Below are 16,018 nucleotides of genomic sequence, written 5' to 3'. Positions count from 1 at the left end.
TACGTCTCTAAAATATTCATATAAAGACAGGACATAAGCCGAATTCTCTTAAACCAAAGAATAACAAAAGTTGTTAGTCCTGCTGAACCAGCTCTATAGTCTGTATGAAAAGTGACCGGTTATGGTCCACTTTTATAGAACGCTCTATTCGCTTATAATAAATTTTTCCTAAATGGTCATTTAAACGCGTTTGACGTTTCACGTAGAATCTAGTACACTTAATACGTTATTTATGGTCCTATAAACCACCATTTAGATTTTTTTTCCATACGGCCCGGTAAAGTGGCCCACTCTACTGTCTCTAGCCGATGACCCCAAAAGTGCCAGTCCGGGCCTGGCGGTGTACCTCTATTTCACGGATTCAAGATATCGTCTTCTCCTTTGTTCGCGCGATGGCTACAAACGTTGTCATCTCCCACCAGGACCAACATTCGGTGACGTAATTATGAAATATTTGAAATGCTCGAATTCTCTCTTTTTACTTTGTTAAACAGTGACGGCTCCTAGCGGGTTATCGCTTCTCGGCCTTTTGGCTAAGATCAAAGTGTAGTATCTGTTCTTATCAGCTTAATATCTGATACGGGTCCCATCGGGGCCCAAGATATTAAACTTATTTTTGGACGGCGGCGGAGTGGTCGGAGCTTGCTCCACCTCCGCCACGGGTCGGCCTGGTATTGCAGTAAATCCGGGATCGGCCCACTTCTCTCTTGAAATCAAAAATCAAACGCTCTTATAATGGCGCACTGCGCAACACAGTATTTCCGGGAAATGTTATTTGGCTGTCTTTATATATATTTCTTTATTATAATATATTGCCCCTCTGACGTCATAAGTGGTAAAATCCTTATTGTCGAATAGTTAATAATGAAGAATCGGAAAGATTCCAGTTTTTGAATTTTCTTTTACCTAGTTATACACTCTTTTTCGCGGTATTTTCACGGAGGATAGGAAGGGAGGCGAAGTAGGAGGGATGAATGGCGGCAAGATTGCGGCAGCTACGCTACGTCTAGCCGCCATTTTTCCGAAATTTTCCCGCCGCTAAGCTTCTTACAAGGATGCTGCCGCGTTCATCCCTCCTACTTCGCCTCCCTTCCTATCCTCCTTGGTATTTTCCTGGGCGCGTCCATGCTTGGTTTTCCCCCTTTCAGTCCTCTCCTCCATTATGGATACCCAAGGAGTGGATGCTAGACTCCCCGTTTAGGGCAGAGGCAATGGCCGACGAGCGGGAGGCAAGTAAGAGGGGTAAAATAAAGGCGCGAAAAGAGGTTGTTCTGTGTTATTCCTGTGGTTTTATTCGTAACCCAAGGTTCGTAAATCGTGCATGTTCTAAGTGGTTGGCTGAAGGAACCGGTTTTCATAACGTAAATTCGCGGGTTTCGGTATGGTGGGTAGAGACAGCGCGCCCCTCATTTTTAGGTCATTGGGTTCCAGCCAAGATGTTCCGCGTAAAGAGAAAACACGAAATAAGCCCCTCTCCATTTTTTCTCTCTTCCCGTCTTCCGTGGACAGTGAGTCGCCGCCGGGGGCCCGCCGCCCGCGGCAGCTACATTACCAAGATATAAAGTGGCAAGGCTTATTTTTGGTAAGTACAAAATCATTTATTATATATTGCTCTATAATTAACTATATTTGGAATTAAACATTTTTGTTCTATTTATCTCAAAGTCATGATTATTCCTAACATTAATAGTATTAAACTTAATATGATATATCTTTTGTTAAAGTAGATTAGGAATTTATAATTTTAATATTTATAGAGGAGTTCGGATTTAAAATGTTATATTTTTTTAATAATGATCTCAAAGATCTGACTTTTGAAATGTTTGTTACTTTTTCTAAGTATCAATAAAACATGACATTAAATTTATATTGTGCCAAGGTTCATTTTTATATTTTACATAAACTACATCACCTAAAACAATTAATAGATAAAAGTTAGCTATATTATTTTGTTTAAAAAATATATCTCTGTCTCCGTTTTATTATTTAATTTCGTGGTTTGTTTTGATATTTTGTATTTTTGGGTTACTCCCCTAATCCATGCGGCTGTCCCATGATAAAACCTTCTATAAAACATTTTCCAAAAGTCCTTTTTTAGATTCAACTATTTAAATTACATTTAAGATTAAAATTTAGAACAAAAAATATATTTCACAATTAGAATTTGTTAATAAAATTTTAACTTTGGACTTCATTCCAAAACCAGAAAAGGCCATTTCAGAGTGGATTTTACCGCGGAAATGTTTTTGTTTAGAGATAAACGTTAGTTAGTTAGTTAGTTAGTTAGTTAGTTAGTTAGTTAATTAGTTAGTTAGTTAGTTAGTTAGTTAATTAGTTAGTTAGTTAGTTAGTTAGTTAGTTAGTTAGTTAGTTAGTTAGTTAGTAAGTAAGTAAGTAAGTAAGTAAGTAAGTAAGTAAGTAAGTTAGTACTATTTTAAGTACAAGCCTTAAGTAGAATAAAATGAAAACCAATTTTCTCGCCATTTTATTTTGTTCAATTTTGATACTAACATGTATTTTATTCACGGAAAGATGCTGCCAGTTGTTAAAAAAAGGCCAAGAGTTGACCGAAATAATATTATCGTCTGGGCGAACTTTTAATTGCATAAAAAAGCAGCGTCAAAATGATAGGATGAAGGTATTTTCCTGTTAAAAGACGCAAATCCCATCCCGCGAAAATAAATGAGTAGCCAACGGCACGCGGTGTTCCCAGGTGGTCTCCCTCCCAAGTACTGACCGCGCTCGACGCTGCTTAACTTCGGTGATCAGACGAGAACCGGTGTATTCAGCGTGATATGGCCGTTGCCGCTAGAGTGTAATTGATAGCGGTGGACAAGCCGCGACTAGCCAGGTCCTGGTAGGTTGGTGATCGCCGAGGGCCACCGGCTGCATGCGGCTCCAATAGAACGTTCTATACACTCTTTTTAGAAACGTTTACTGGGCGCCGATATTATCGTACAGACAACCAACGAGCAAGCCCTTTACCGCAGAAATTTCATCCCCCCCCCCCCCCCCAAACCAGTTTTTTCATCACCCTCCCCGTAGACTGTAAGGTGATGGCGGTCGATTGGGAAGGCGCGTTTACGAATCTATAAAATTGGTGTGGTGTGCTTTCCCCCTTTGGAGTTCGGAGGAGGTGAAGGTTTGGCCGGTTTTTCGTCTTAGAGAAATATATTTATCTGGCAAACCCGTAAGAAATTGAGAGCAGTCAATTTTTATTAGTAGCGTAGTTGCTAGCCTAGGCTTCACATATTTCCGGCTTTGCTTTCCGCGCCTTTTTTCTTATTTTAAATGATTTTTGTAATAAATGTATGATGGCAAATAAGAAAAATTCTAGAAAATACTAGTCCCAAATCCACGTGTTTAAGATGAAACTTAGATCATGAAAATATCCTTAACCCCAAACATACTTCAACACCTAGGGTGCCTCCTACAACTCCTAAAAGGTACGTCTCTAAAATATTCATATAAAGACAGGACATAAGCCGAATTCTCTTAAACCAAAGAATAACAAAAGTTGTTAGTCCTGCTGAACCAGCTCTATAGTCTGTATGAAAAGTGACCGGTTATGGTCCACTTTTATAGAACGCTCTATTCGCTTATAATAAATTTTTCCTAAATGGTCATTTAAACGCGTTTGACGTTTCACGTAGAATCTAGTACACTTAATACGTTATTTATGGTCCTATAAACCACCATTTAGATTTTTTTTCCATACGGCCCGGTAAAGTGGCCCACTCTACTGTCTCTAGCCGATGACCCCAAAAGTGCCAGTCCGGGCCTGGCGGTGTACCTCTATTTCACGGATTCAAGATATCGTCTTCTCCTTTGTTCGCGCGATGGCTACAAACGTTGTCATCTCCCACCAGGACCAACATTCGGTGACGTAATTATGAAATATTTGAAATGCTCGAATTCTCTCTTTTTACTTTGTTAAACAGTGACGGCTCCTAGCGGGTTATCGCTTCTCGGCCTTTTGGCTAAGATCAAAGTGTAGTATCTGTTCTTATCAGCTTAATATCTGATACGGGTCCCATCGGGGCCCAAGATATTAAACTTATTTTTGGACGGCGGCGGAGTGGTCGGAGCTTGCTCCACCTCCGCCACGGGTCGGCCTGGTATTGCAGTAAATCCGGGATCGGCCCACTTCTCTCTTGAAATCAAAAATCAAACGCTCTTATAATGGCGCACTGCGCAACACAGTATTTCCGGGAAATGTTATTTGGCTGTCTTTATATATATTTCTTTATTATAATATATTGCCCCTCTGACGTCATAAGTGGTAAAATCCTTATTGTCGAATAGTTAATAATGAAGAATCGGAAAGATTCCAGTTTTTGAATTTTCTTTTACCTAGTTATACACTCTTTTTCGCGGTATTTTCACGGAGGATAGGAAGGGAGGCGAAGTAGGAGGGATGAATGGCGGCAAGATTGCGGCAGCTACGCTACGTCTAGCCGCCATTTTTCCGAAATTTTCCCGCCGCTAAGCTTCTTACAAGGATGCTGCCGCGTTCATCCCTCCTACTTCGCCTCCCTTCCTATCCTCCTTGGTATTTTCCTGGGCGCGTCCATGCTTGGTTTTCCCCCTTTCAGTCCTCTCCTCCATTATGGATACCCAAGGAGTGGATGCTAGACTCCCCGTTTAGGGCAGAGGCAATGGCCGACGAGCGGGAGGCAAGTAAGAGGGGTAAAATAAAGGCGCGAAAAGAGGTTGTTCTGTGTTATTCCTGTGGTTTTATTCGTAACCCAAGGTTCGTAAATCGTGCATGTTCTAAGTGGTTGGCTGAAGGAACCGGTTTTCATAACGTAAATTCGCGGGTTTCGGTATGGTGGGTAGAGACAGCGCGCCCCTCATTTTTAGGTCATTGGGTTCCAGCCAAGATGTTCCGCGTAAAGAGAAAACACGAAATAAGCCCCTCTCCATTTTTTCTCTCTTCCCGTCTTCCGTGGACAGTGAGTCGCCGCCGGGGGCCCGCCGCCCGCGGCAGCTACATTACCAAGATATAAAGTGGCAAGGCTTATTTTTGGTAAGTACAAAATCATTTATTATATATTGCTCTATAATTAACTATATTTGGAATTAAACATTTTTGTTCTATTTATCTCAAAGTCATGATTATTCCTAACATTAATAGTATTAAACTTAATATGATATATCTTTTGTTAAAGTAGATTAGGAATTTATAATTTTAATATTTATAGAGGAGTTCGGATTTAAAATGTTATATTTTTTTAATAATGATCTCAAAGATCTGACTTTTGAAATGTTTGTTACTTTTTCTAAGTATCAATAAAACATGACATTAAATTTATATTGTGCCAAGGTTCATTTTTATATTTTACATAAACTACATCACCTAAAACAATTAATAGATAAAAGTTAGCTATATTATTTTGTTTAAAAAATATATCTCTGTCTCCGTTTTATTATTTAATTTCGTGGTTTGTTTTGATATTTTGTATTTTTGGGTTACTCCCCTAATCCATGCAGGCTGTCCCATGATAAAACCTTCTATAAAACATTTTCCAAAAGTCCTTTTTTAGATTCAACTATTTAAATTACATTTAAGATTAAAATTTAGAACAAAAAATATATTTCACAATTAGAATTTGTTAATAAAATTTTAACTTTGGACTTCATTCCAAAACCAGAAAAGGCCATTTCAGAGTGGATTTTACCGCGGAAATGTTTTTGTTTAGAGATAAACGTTAGTTAGTTAGTTAGTTAGTTAGTTAGTTAGTTAGTTAATTAGTTAGTTAGTTAGTTAGTTAGTTAATTAGTTAGTTAGTTAGTTAGTTAGTTAGTTAGTTAGTTAGTTAGTTAGTTAGTAGTAAGTAAGTAAGTAAGTAAGTAAGTAAGTAAGTAAGTTAGTACTATTTTAAGTACAAGCCTTAAGTAGAATAAAATGAAAACCAATTTTCTCGCCATTTTATTTTGTTCAATTTTGATACTAACATGTATTTTATTCACGGAAAGATGCTGCCAGTTGTTAAAAAAAGGCCAAGAGTTGACCGAAATAATATTATCGTCTGGGCGAACTTTTAATTGCATAAAAAAGCAGCGTCAAAATGATAGGATGAAGGTATTTTCCTGTTAAAAGACGCAAATCCCATCCCGCGAAAATAAATGAGTAGCCAACGGCACGCGGTGTTCCCAGGTGGTCTCCCTCCCAAGTACTGACCGCGCTCGACGCTGCTTAACTTCGGTGATCAGACGAGAACCGGTGTATTCAGCGTGATATGGCCGTTGCCGCTAGAGTGTAATTGATAGCGGTGGACAAGCCGCGACTAGCCAGGTCCTGGTAGGTTGGTGATCGCCGAGGGCCACCGGCTGCATGCGGCTCCAATAGAACGTTCTATACACTCTTTTTAGAAACGTTTACTGGGCGCCGATATTATCGTACAGACAACCAACGAGCAAGCCCTTTACCGCAGAAATTTCATCCCCCCCCCCCCCCCAAACCAGTTTTTTCATCACCCTCCCCGTAGACTGTAAGGTGATGGCGGTCGATTGGGAAGGCGCGTTTACGAATCTATAAAATTGGTGTGGTGTGCTTTCCCCCTTTGGAGTTCGGAGGAGGTGAAGGTTTGGCCGGTTTTTCGTCTTAGAGAAATATATTTATCTGGCAAACCCGTAAGAAATTGAGAGCAGTCAATTTTTATTAGTAGCGTAGTTGCTAGCCTAGGCTTCACATATTTCCGGCTTTGCTTTCCGCGCCTTTTTTCTTATTTTAAATGATTTTTGTAATAAATGTATGATGGCAAATAAGAAAAATTCTAGAAAATACTAGTCCCAAATCCACGTGTTTAAGATGAAACTTAGATCATGAAAATATCCTTAACCCCAAACATACTTCAACACCTAGGGTGCCTCCTACAACTCCTAAAAGGTACGTCTCTAAAATATTCATATAAAGACAGGACATAAGCCGAATTCTCTTAAACCAAAGAATAACAAAAGTTGTTAGTCCTGCTGAACCAGCTCTATAGTCTGTATGAAAAGTGACCGGTTATGGTCCACTTTTATAGAACGCTCTATTCGCTTATAATAAATTTTTCCTAAATGGTCATTTAAACGCGTTTGACGTTTCACGTAGAATCTAGTACACTTAATACGTTATTTATGGTCCTATAAACCACCATTTAGATTTTTTTTCCATACGGCCCGGTAAAGTGGCCCACTCTACTGTCTCTAGCCGATGACCCCAAAAGTGCCAGTCCGGGCCTGGCGGTGTACCTCTATTTCACGGATTCAAGATATCGTCTTCTCCTTTGTTCGCGCGATGGCTACAAACGTTGTCATCTCCCACCAGGACCAACATTCGGTGACGTAATTATGAAATATTTGAAATGCTCGAATTCTCTCTTTTTACTTTGTTAAACAGTGACGGCTCCTAGCGGGTTATCGCTTCTCGGCCTTTTGGCTAAGATCAAAGTGTAGTATCTGTTCTTATCAGCTTAATATCTGATACGGGTCCCATCGGGGCCCAAGATATTAAACTTATTTTTGGACGGCGGCGGAGTGGTCGGAGCTTGCTCCACCTCCGCCACGGGTCGGCCTGGTATTGCAGTAAATCCGGGATCGGCCCACTTCTCTCTTGAAATCAAAAATCAAACGCTCTTATAATGGCGCACTGCGCAACACAGTATTTCCGGGAAATGTTATTTGGCTGTCTTTATATATATTTCTTTATTATAATATATTGCCCCTCTGACGTCATAAGTGGTAAAATCCTTATTGTCGAATAGTTAATAATGAAGAATCGGAAAGATTCCAGTTTTTGAATTTTCTTTTACCTAGTTATACACTCTTTTTCGCGGTATTTTCACGGAGGATAGGAAGGGAGGCGAAGTAGGAGGGATGAATGGCGGCAAGATTGCGGCAGCTACGCTACGTCTAGCCGCCATTTTTCCGAAATTTTCCCGCCGCTAAGCTTCTTACAAGGATGCTGCCGCGTTCATCCCTCCTACTTCGCCTCCCTTCCTATCCTCCTTGGTATTTTCCTGGGCGCGTCCATGCTTGGTTTTCCCCCTTTCAGTCCTCTCCTCCATTATGGATACCCAAGGAGTGGATGCTAGACTCCCCGTTTAGGGCAGAGGCAATGGCCGACGAGCGGGAGGCAAGTAAGAGGGGTAAAATAAAGGCGCGAAAAGAGGTTGTTCTGTGTTATTCCTGTGGTTTTATTCGTAACCCAAGGTTCGTAAATCGTGCATGTTCTAAGTGGTTGGCTGAAGGAACCGGTTTTCATAACGTAAATTCGCGGGTTTCGGTATGGTGGGTAGAGACAGCGCGCCCCTCATTTTTAGGTCATTGGGTTCCAGCCAAGATGTTCCGCGTAAAGAGAAAACACGAAATAAGCCCCTCTCCATTTTTTCTCTCTTCCCGTCTTCCGTGGACAGTGAGTCGCCGCCGGGGGCCCGCCGCCCGCGGCAGCTACATTACCAAGATATAAAGTGGCAAGGCTTATTTTTGGTAAGTACAAAATCATTTATTATATATTGCTCTATAATTAACTATATTTGGAATTAAACATTTTTGTTCTATTTATCTCAAAGTCATGATTATTCCTAACATTAATAGTATTAAACTTAATATGATATATCTTTTGTTAAAGTAGATTAGGAATTTATAATTTTAATATTTATAGAGGAGTTCGGATTTAAAATGTTATATTTTTTTAATAATGATCTCAAAGATCTGACTTTTGAAATGTTTGTTACTTTTTCTAAGTATCAATAAAACATGACATTAAATTTATATTGTGCCAAGGTTCATTTTTATATTTTACATAAACTACATCACCTAAAACAATTAATAGATAAAAGTTAGCTATATTATTTTGTTTAAAAAATATATCTCTGTCTCCGTTTTATTATTTAATTTCGTGGTTTGTTTTGATATTTTGTATTTTTGGGTTACTCCCCTAATCCATGCGGCTGTCCCATGATAAAACCTTCTATAAAACATTTTCCAAAAGTCCTTTTTTAGATTCAACTATTTAAATTACATTTAAGATTAAAATTTAGAACAAAAAATATATTTCACAATTAGAATTTGTTAATAAAATTTTAACTTTGGACTTCATTCCAAAACCAGAAAAGGCCATTTCAGAGTGGATTTTACCGCGGAAATGTTTTTGTTTAGAGATAAACGTTAGTTAGTTAGTTAGTTAGTTAGTTAGTTAGTTAGTTAATTAGTTAGTTAGTTAGTTAGTTAGTTAATTAGTTAGTTAGTTAGTTAGTTAGTTAGTTAGTTAGTTAGTTAGTTAGTTAGTAAGTAAGTAAGTAAGTAAGTAAGTAAGTAAGTAAGTAAGTTAGTACTATTTTAAGTACAAGCCTTAAGTAGAATAAAATGAAAACCAATTTTCTCGCCATTTTATTTTGTTCAATTTTGATACTAACATGTATTTTATTCACGGAAAGATGCTGCCAGTTGTTAAAAAAAGGCCAAGAGTTGACCGAAATAATATTATCGTCTGGGCGAACTTTTAATTGCATAAAAAAGCAGCGTCAAAATGATAGGATGAAGGTATTTTCCTGTTAAAAGACGCAAATCCCATCCCGCGAAAATAAATGAGTAGCCAACGGCACGCGGTGTTCCCAGGTGGTCTCCCTCCCAAGTACTGACCGCGCTCGACGCTGCTTAACTTCGGTGATCAGACGAGAACCGGTGTATTCAGCGTGATATGGCCGTTGCCGCTAGAGTGTAATTGATAGCGGTGGACAAGCCGCGACTAGCCAGGTCCTGGTAGGTTGGTGATCGCCGAGGGCCACCGGCTGCATGCGGCTCCAATAGAACGTTCTATACACTCTTTTTAGAAACGTTTACTGGGCGCCGATATTATCGTACAGACAACCAACGAGCAAGCCCTTTACCGCAGAAATTTCATCCCCCCCCCCCCCCCCAAACCAGTTTTTTCATCACCCTCCCCGTAGACTGTAAGGTGATGGCGGTCGATTGGGAAGGCGCGTTTACGAATCTATAAAATTGGTGTGGTGTGCTTTCCCCCTTTGGAGTTCGGAGGAGGTGAAGGTTTGGCCGGTTTTTCGTCTTAGAGAAATATATTTATCTGGCAAACCCGTAAGAAATTGAGAGCAGTCAATTTTTATTAGTAGCGTAGTTGCTAGCCTAGGCTTCACATATTTCCGGCTTTGCTTTCCGCGCCTTTTTTCTTATTTTAAATGATTTTTGTAATAAATGTATGATGGCAAATAAGAAAAATTCTAGAAAATACTAGTCCCAAATCCACGTGTTTAAGATGAAACTTAGATCATGAAAATATCCTTAACCCCAAACATACTTCAACACCTAGGGTGCCTCCTACAACTCCTAAAAGGTACGTCTCTAAAATATTCATATAAAGACAGGACATAAGCCGAATTCTCTTAAACCAAAGAATAACAAAAGTTGTTAGTCCTGCTGAACCAGCTCTATAGTCTGTATGAAAAGTGACCGGTTATGGTCCACTTTTATAGAACGCTCTATTCGCTTATAATAAATTTTTCCTAAATGGTCATTTAAACGCGTTTGACGTTTCACGTAGAATCTAGTACACTTAATACGTTATTTATGGTCCTATAAACCACCATTTAGATTTTTTTTCCATACGGCCCGGTAAAGTGGCCCACTCTACTGTCTCTAGCCGATGACCCCAAAAGTGCCAGTCCGGGCCTGGCGGTGTACCTCTATTTCACGGATTCAAGATATCGTCTTCTCCTTTGTTCGCGCGATGGCTACAAACGTTGTCATCTCCCACCAGGACCAACATTCGGTGACGTAATTATGAAATATTTGAAATGCTCGAATTCTCTCTTTTTACTTTGTTAAACAGTGACGGCTCCTAGCGGGTTATCGCTTCTCGGCCTTTTGGCTAAGATCAAAGTGTAGTATCTGTTCTTATCAGCTTAATATCTGATACGGGTCCCATCGGGGCCCAAGATATTAAACTTATTTTTGGACGGCGGCGGAGTGGTCGGAGCTTGCTCCACCTCCGCCACGGGTCGGCCTGGTATTGCAGTAAATCCGGGATCGGCCCACTTCTCTCTTGAAATCAAAAATCAAACGCTCTTATAATGGCGCACTGCGCAACACAGTATTTCCGGGAAATGTTATTTGGCTGTCTTTATATATATTTCTTTATTATAATATATTGCCCCTCTGACGTCATAAGTGGTAAAATCCTTATTGTCGAATAGTTAATAATGAAGAATCGGAAAGATTCCAGTTTTTGAATTTTCTTTTACCTAGTTATACACTCTTTTTCGCGGTATTTTCACGGAGGATAGGAAGGGAGGCGAAGTAGGAGGGATGAATGGCGGCAAGATTGCGGCAGCTACGCTACGTCTAGCCGCCATTTTTCCGAAATTTTCCCGCCGCTAAGCTTCTTACAAGGATGCTGCCGCGTTCATCCCTCCTACTTCGCCTCCCTTCCTATCCTCCTTGGTATTTTCCTGGGCGCGTCCATGCTTGGTTTTCCCCCTTTCAGTCCTCTCCTCCATTATGGATACCCAAGGAGTGGATGCTAGACTCCCCGTTTAGGGCAGAGGCAATGGCCGACGAGCGGGAGGCAAGTAAGAGGGGTAAAATAAAGGCGCGAAAAGAGGTTGTTCTGTGTTATTCCTGTGGTTTTATTCGTAACCCAAGGTTCGTAAATCGTGCATGTTCTAAGTGGTTGGCTGAAGGAACCGGTTTTCATAACGTAAATTCGCGGGTTTCGGTATGGTGGGTAGAGACAGCGCGCCCCTCATTTTTAGGTCATTGGGTTCCAGCCAAGATGTTCCGCGTAAAGAGAAAACACGAAATAAGCCCCTCTCCATTTTTTCTCTCTTCCCGTCTTCCGTGGACAGTGAGTCGCCGCCGGGGGCCCGCCGCCCGCGGCAGCTACATTACCAAGATATAAAGTGGCAAGGCTTATTTTTGGTAAGTACAAAATCATTTATTATATATTGCTCTATAATTAACTATATTTGGAATTAAACATTTTTGTTCTATTTATCTCAAAGTCATGATTATTCCTAACATTAATAGTATTAAACTTAATATGATATATCTTTTGTTAAAGTAGATTAGGAATTTATAATTTTAATATTTATAGAGGAGTTCGGATTTAAAATGTTATATTTTTTTAATAATGATCTCAAAGATCTGACTTTTGAAATGTTTGTTACTTTTTCTAAGTATCAATAAAACATGACATTAAATTTATATTGTGCCAAGGTTCATTTTTATATTTTACATAAACTACATCACCTAAAACAATTAATAGATAAAAGTTAGCTATATTATTTTGTTTAAAAAATATATCTCTGTCTCCGTTTTATTATTTAATTTCGTGGTTTGTTTTGATATTTTGTATTTTTGGGTTACTCCCCTAATCCATGCGGCTGTCCCATGATAAAACCTTCTATAAAACATTTTCCAAAAGTCCTTTTTTAGATTCAACTATTTAAATTACATTTAAGATTAAAATTTAGAACAAAAAATATATTTCACAATTAGAATTTGTTAATAAAATTTTAACTTTGGACTTCATTCCAAAACCAGAAAAGGCCATTTCAGAGTGGATTTTACCGCGGAAATGTTTTTGTTTAGAGATAAACGTTAGTTAGTTAGTTAGTTAGTTAGTTAGTTAGTTAGTTAATTAGTTAGTTAGTTAGTTAGTTAGTTAATTAGTTAGTTAGTTAGTTAGTTAGTTAGTTAGTTAGTTAGTTAGTTAGTTAGTAAGTAAGTAAGTAAGTAAGTAAGTAAGTAAGTAAGTAAGTTAGTACTATTTTAAGTACAAGCCTTAAGTAGAATAAAATGAAAACCAATTTTCTCGCCATTTTATTTTGTTCAATTTTGATACTAACATGTATTTTATTCACGGAAAGATGCTGCCAGTTGTTAAAAAAAGGCCAAGAGTTGACCGAAATAATATTATCGTCTGGGCGAACTTTTAATTGCATAAAAAAGCAGCGTCAAAATGATAGGATGAAGGTATTTTCCTGTTAAAAGACGCAAATCCCATCCCGCGAAAATAAATGAGTAGCCAACGGCACGCGGTGTTCCCAGGTGGTCTCCCTCCCAAGTACTGACCGCGCTCGACGCTGCTTAACTTCGGTGATCAGACGAGAACCGGTGTATTCAGCGTGATATGGCCGTTGCCGCTAGAGTGTAATTGATAGCGGTGGACAAGCCGCGACTAGCCAGGTCCTGGTAGGTTGGTGATCGCCGAGGGCCACCGGCTGCATGCGGCTCCAATAGAACGTTCTATACACTCTTTTTAGAAACGTTTACTGGGCGCCGATATTATCGTACAGACAACCAACGAGCAAGCCCTTTACCGCAGAAATTTCATCCCCCCCCCCCCCCCAAACCAGTTTTTTCATCACCCTCCCCGTAGACTGTAAGGTGATGGCGGTCGATTGGGAAGGCGCGTTTACGAATCTATAAAATTGGTGTGGTGTGCTTTCCCCCTTTGGAGTTCGGAGGAGGTGAAGGTTTGGCCGGTTTTTCGTCTTAGAGAAATATATTTATCTGGCAAACCCGTAAGAAATTGAGAGCAGTCAATTTTTATTAGTAGCGTAGTTGCTAGCCTAGGCTTCACATATTTCCGGCTTTGCTTTCCGCGCCTTTTTTCTTATTTTAAATGATTTTTGTAATAAATGTATGATGGCAAATAAGAAAAATTCTAGAAAATACTAGTCCCAAATCCACGTGTTTAAGATGAAACTTAGATCATGAAAATATCCTTAACCCCAAACATACTTCAACACCTAGGGTGCCTCCTACAACTCCTAAAAGGTACGTCTCTAAAATATTCATATAAAGACAGGACATAAGCCGAATTCTCTTAAACCAAAGAATAACAAAAGTTGTTAGTCCTGCTGAACCAGCTCTATAGTCTGTATGAAAAGTGACCGGTTATGGTCCACTTTTATAGAACGCTCTATTCGCTTATAATAAATTTTTCCTAAATGGTCATTTAAACGCGTTTGACGTTTCACGTAGAATCTAGTACACTTAATACGTTATTTATGGTCCTATAAACCACCATTTAGATTTTTTTTCCATACGGCCCGGTAAAGTGGCCCACTCTACTGTCTCTAGCCGATGACCCCAAAAGTGCCAGTCCGGGCCTGGCGGTGTACCTCTATTTCACGGATTCAAGATATCGTCTTCTCCTTTGTTCGCGCGATGGCTACAAACGTTGTCATCTCCCACCAGGACCAACATTCGGTGACGTAATTATGAAATATTTGAAATGCTCGAATTCTCTCTTTTTACTTTGTTAAACAGTGACGGCTCCTAGCGGGTTATCGCTTCTCGGCCTTTTGGCTAAGATCAAAGTGTAGTATCTGTTCTTATCAGCTTAATATCTGATACGGGTCCCATCGGGGCCCAAGATATTAAACTTATTTTTGGACGGCGGCGGAGTGGTCGGAGCTTGCTCCACCTCCGCCACGGGTCGGCCTGGTATTGCAGTAAATCCGGGATCGGCCCACTTCTCTCTCTTGAAATCAAAAATCAAACGCTCTTATAATGGCGCACTGCGCAACACAGTATTTCCGGGAAATGTTATTTGGCTGTCTTTATATATATTTCTTTATTATAATATATTGCCCCTCTGACGTCATAAGTGGTAAAATCCTTATTGTCGAATAGTTAATAATGAAGAATCGGAAAGATTCCAGTTTTTGAATTTTCTTTTACCTAGTTATACACTCTTTTTCGCGGTATTTTCACGGAGGATAGGAAGGGAGGCGAAGTAGGAGGGATGAATGGCGGCAAGATTGCGGCAGCTACGCTACGTCTAGCCGCCATTTTTCCGAAATTTTCCCGCCGCTAAGCTTCTTACAAGGATGCTGCCGCGTTCATCCCTCCTACTTCGCCTCCCTTCCTATCCTCCTTGGTATTTTCCTGGGCGCGTCCATGCTTGGTTTTCCCCCTTTCAGTCCTCTCCTCCATTATGGATACCCAAGGAGTGGATGCTAGACTCCCCGTTTAGGGCAGAGGCAATGGCCGACGAGCGGGAGGCAAGTAAGAGGGGTAAAATAAAGGCGCGAAAAGAGGTTGTTCTGTGTTATTCCTGTGGTTTTATTCGTAACCCAAGGTTCGTAAATCGTGCATGTTCTAAGTGGTTGGCTGAAGGAACCGGTTTTCATAACGTAAATTCGCGGGTTTCGGTATGGTGGGTAGAGACAGCGCGCCCCTCATTTTTAGGTCATTGGGTTCCAGCCAAGATGTTCCGCGTAAAGAGAAAACACGAAATAAGCCCCTCTCCATTTTTTCTCTCTTCCCGTCTTCCGTGGACAGTGAGTCGCCGCCGGGGGCCCGCCGCCCGCGGCAGCTACATTACCAAGATATAAAGTGGCAAGGCTTATTTTTGGTAAGTACAAAATCATTTATTATATATTGCTCTATAATTAACTATATTTGGAATTAAACATTTTTGTTCTATTTATCTCAAAGTCATGATTATTCCTAACATTAATAGTATTAAACTTAATATGATATATCTTTTGTTAAAGTAGATTAGGAATTTATAATTTTAATATTTATAGAGGAGTTCGGATTTAAAATGTTATATTTTTTTAATAATGATCTCAAAGATCTGACTTTTGAAATGTTTGTTACTTTTTCTAAGTATCAATAAAACATGACATTAAATTTATATTGTGCCAAGGTTCATTTTTATATTTTACATAAACTACATCACCTAAAACAATTAATAGATAAAAGTTAGCTATATTATTTTGTTTAAAAAATATATCTCTGTCTCCGTTTTATTATTTAATTTCGTGGTTTGTTTTGATATTTTGTATTTTTGGGTTACTCCCCTAATCCATGCGGCTGTCCCATGATAAAACCTTCTATAAAACATTTTCCAAAAGTCCTTTTTTAGATTCAACTATTTAAATTACATTTAAGATTAAAATTTAGAACAAAAAATATATTTCACAATTAGAATTTGTTAATAAAATTTTAACTTTGGACTTCATTCCAAAACCAGAAAAGGCCATTTCAGAGTGGATTT

At 39.3% G+C, this 16,018-nt stretch overlaps 9 non-coding genes across 9 annotated transcripts; 5 read left to right on the top strand and 4 right to left on the bottom strand.

Annotated features, from left to right (window-relative positions):
• Positions 1–513: 513 nt before the first annotated feature.
• Positions 514–705, top strand: LOC149938836 (U2 spliceosomal RNA). The gene has a single exon (XR_016481598.1). It is a non-coding gene; the product is annotated as a U2 spliceosomal RNA (small nuclear RNA).
• A 1,983-nt stretch (positions 706–2,688) lies between these two features.
• LOC149938835 (5S ribosomal RNA) lies at positions 2,689–2,807 on the bottom strand. Its single transcript, XR_016482199.1, has one exon. It is a non-coding gene; the product is annotated as a 5S ribosomal RNA (ribosomal RNA).
• A 1,153-nt stretch (positions 2,808–3,960) lies between these two features.
• On the top strand, positions 3,961–4,152 carry LOC149938834 (U2 spliceosomal RNA). Its single transcript, XR_016481597.1, has one exon. It is a non-coding gene; the product is annotated as a U2 spliceosomal RNA (small nuclear RNA).
• A 1,983-nt stretch (positions 4,153–6,135) lies between these two features.
• Positions 6,136–6,254, bottom strand: LOC149938833 (5S ribosomal RNA). Its single transcript, XR_016482198.1, has one exon. It is a non-coding gene; the product is annotated as a 5S ribosomal RNA (ribosomal RNA).
• A 1,152-nt stretch (positions 6,255–7,406) lies between these two features.
• On the top strand, positions 7,407–7,598 carry LOC149938832 (U2 spliceosomal RNA). Its single transcript, XR_016481596.1, has one exon. It is a non-coding gene; the product is annotated as a U2 spliceosomal RNA (small nuclear RNA).
• A 1,983-nt stretch (positions 7,599–9,581) lies between these two features.
• Positions 9,582–9,700, bottom strand: LOC149938831 (5S ribosomal RNA). Its single transcript, XR_016482197.1, has one exon. It is a non-coding gene; the product is annotated as a 5S ribosomal RNA (ribosomal RNA).
• A 1,153-nt stretch (positions 9,701–10,853) lies between these two features.
• On the top strand, positions 10,854–11,045 carry LOC149938830 (U2 spliceosomal RNA). The gene has a single exon (XR_016481595.1). It is a non-coding gene; the product is annotated as a U2 spliceosomal RNA (small nuclear RNA).
• A 1,983-nt stretch (positions 11,046–13,028) lies between these two features.
• LOC149938829 (5S ribosomal RNA) lies at positions 13,029–13,147 on the bottom strand. Its single transcript, XR_016482195.1, has one exon. It is a non-coding gene; the product is annotated as a 5S ribosomal RNA (ribosomal RNA).
• A 1,152-nt stretch (positions 13,148–14,299) lies between these two features.
• LOC149938828 (U2 spliceosomal RNA) lies at positions 14,300–14,491 on the top strand. Its single transcript, XR_016481594.1, has one exon. It is a non-coding gene; the product is annotated as a U2 spliceosomal RNA (small nuclear RNA).
• The last annotated feature ends 1,527 nt before the right edge of the window (positions 14,492–16,018 follow it).

Source organism: Leiobunum rupestre, chromosome 6 (genome assembly GCF_980474605.1).
Source record: "Leiobunum rupestre chromosome 6, qqLeiRupe1.1.hap1, whole genome shotgun sequence".
NCBI classification, from domain to species: domain Eukaryota; kingdom Metazoa; phylum Arthropoda; class Arachnida; order Opiliones; family Sclerosomatidae; genus Leiobunum; species Leiobunum rupestre.
This window is presented reverse-complemented; position numbering and strand designations above follow the sequence as displayed.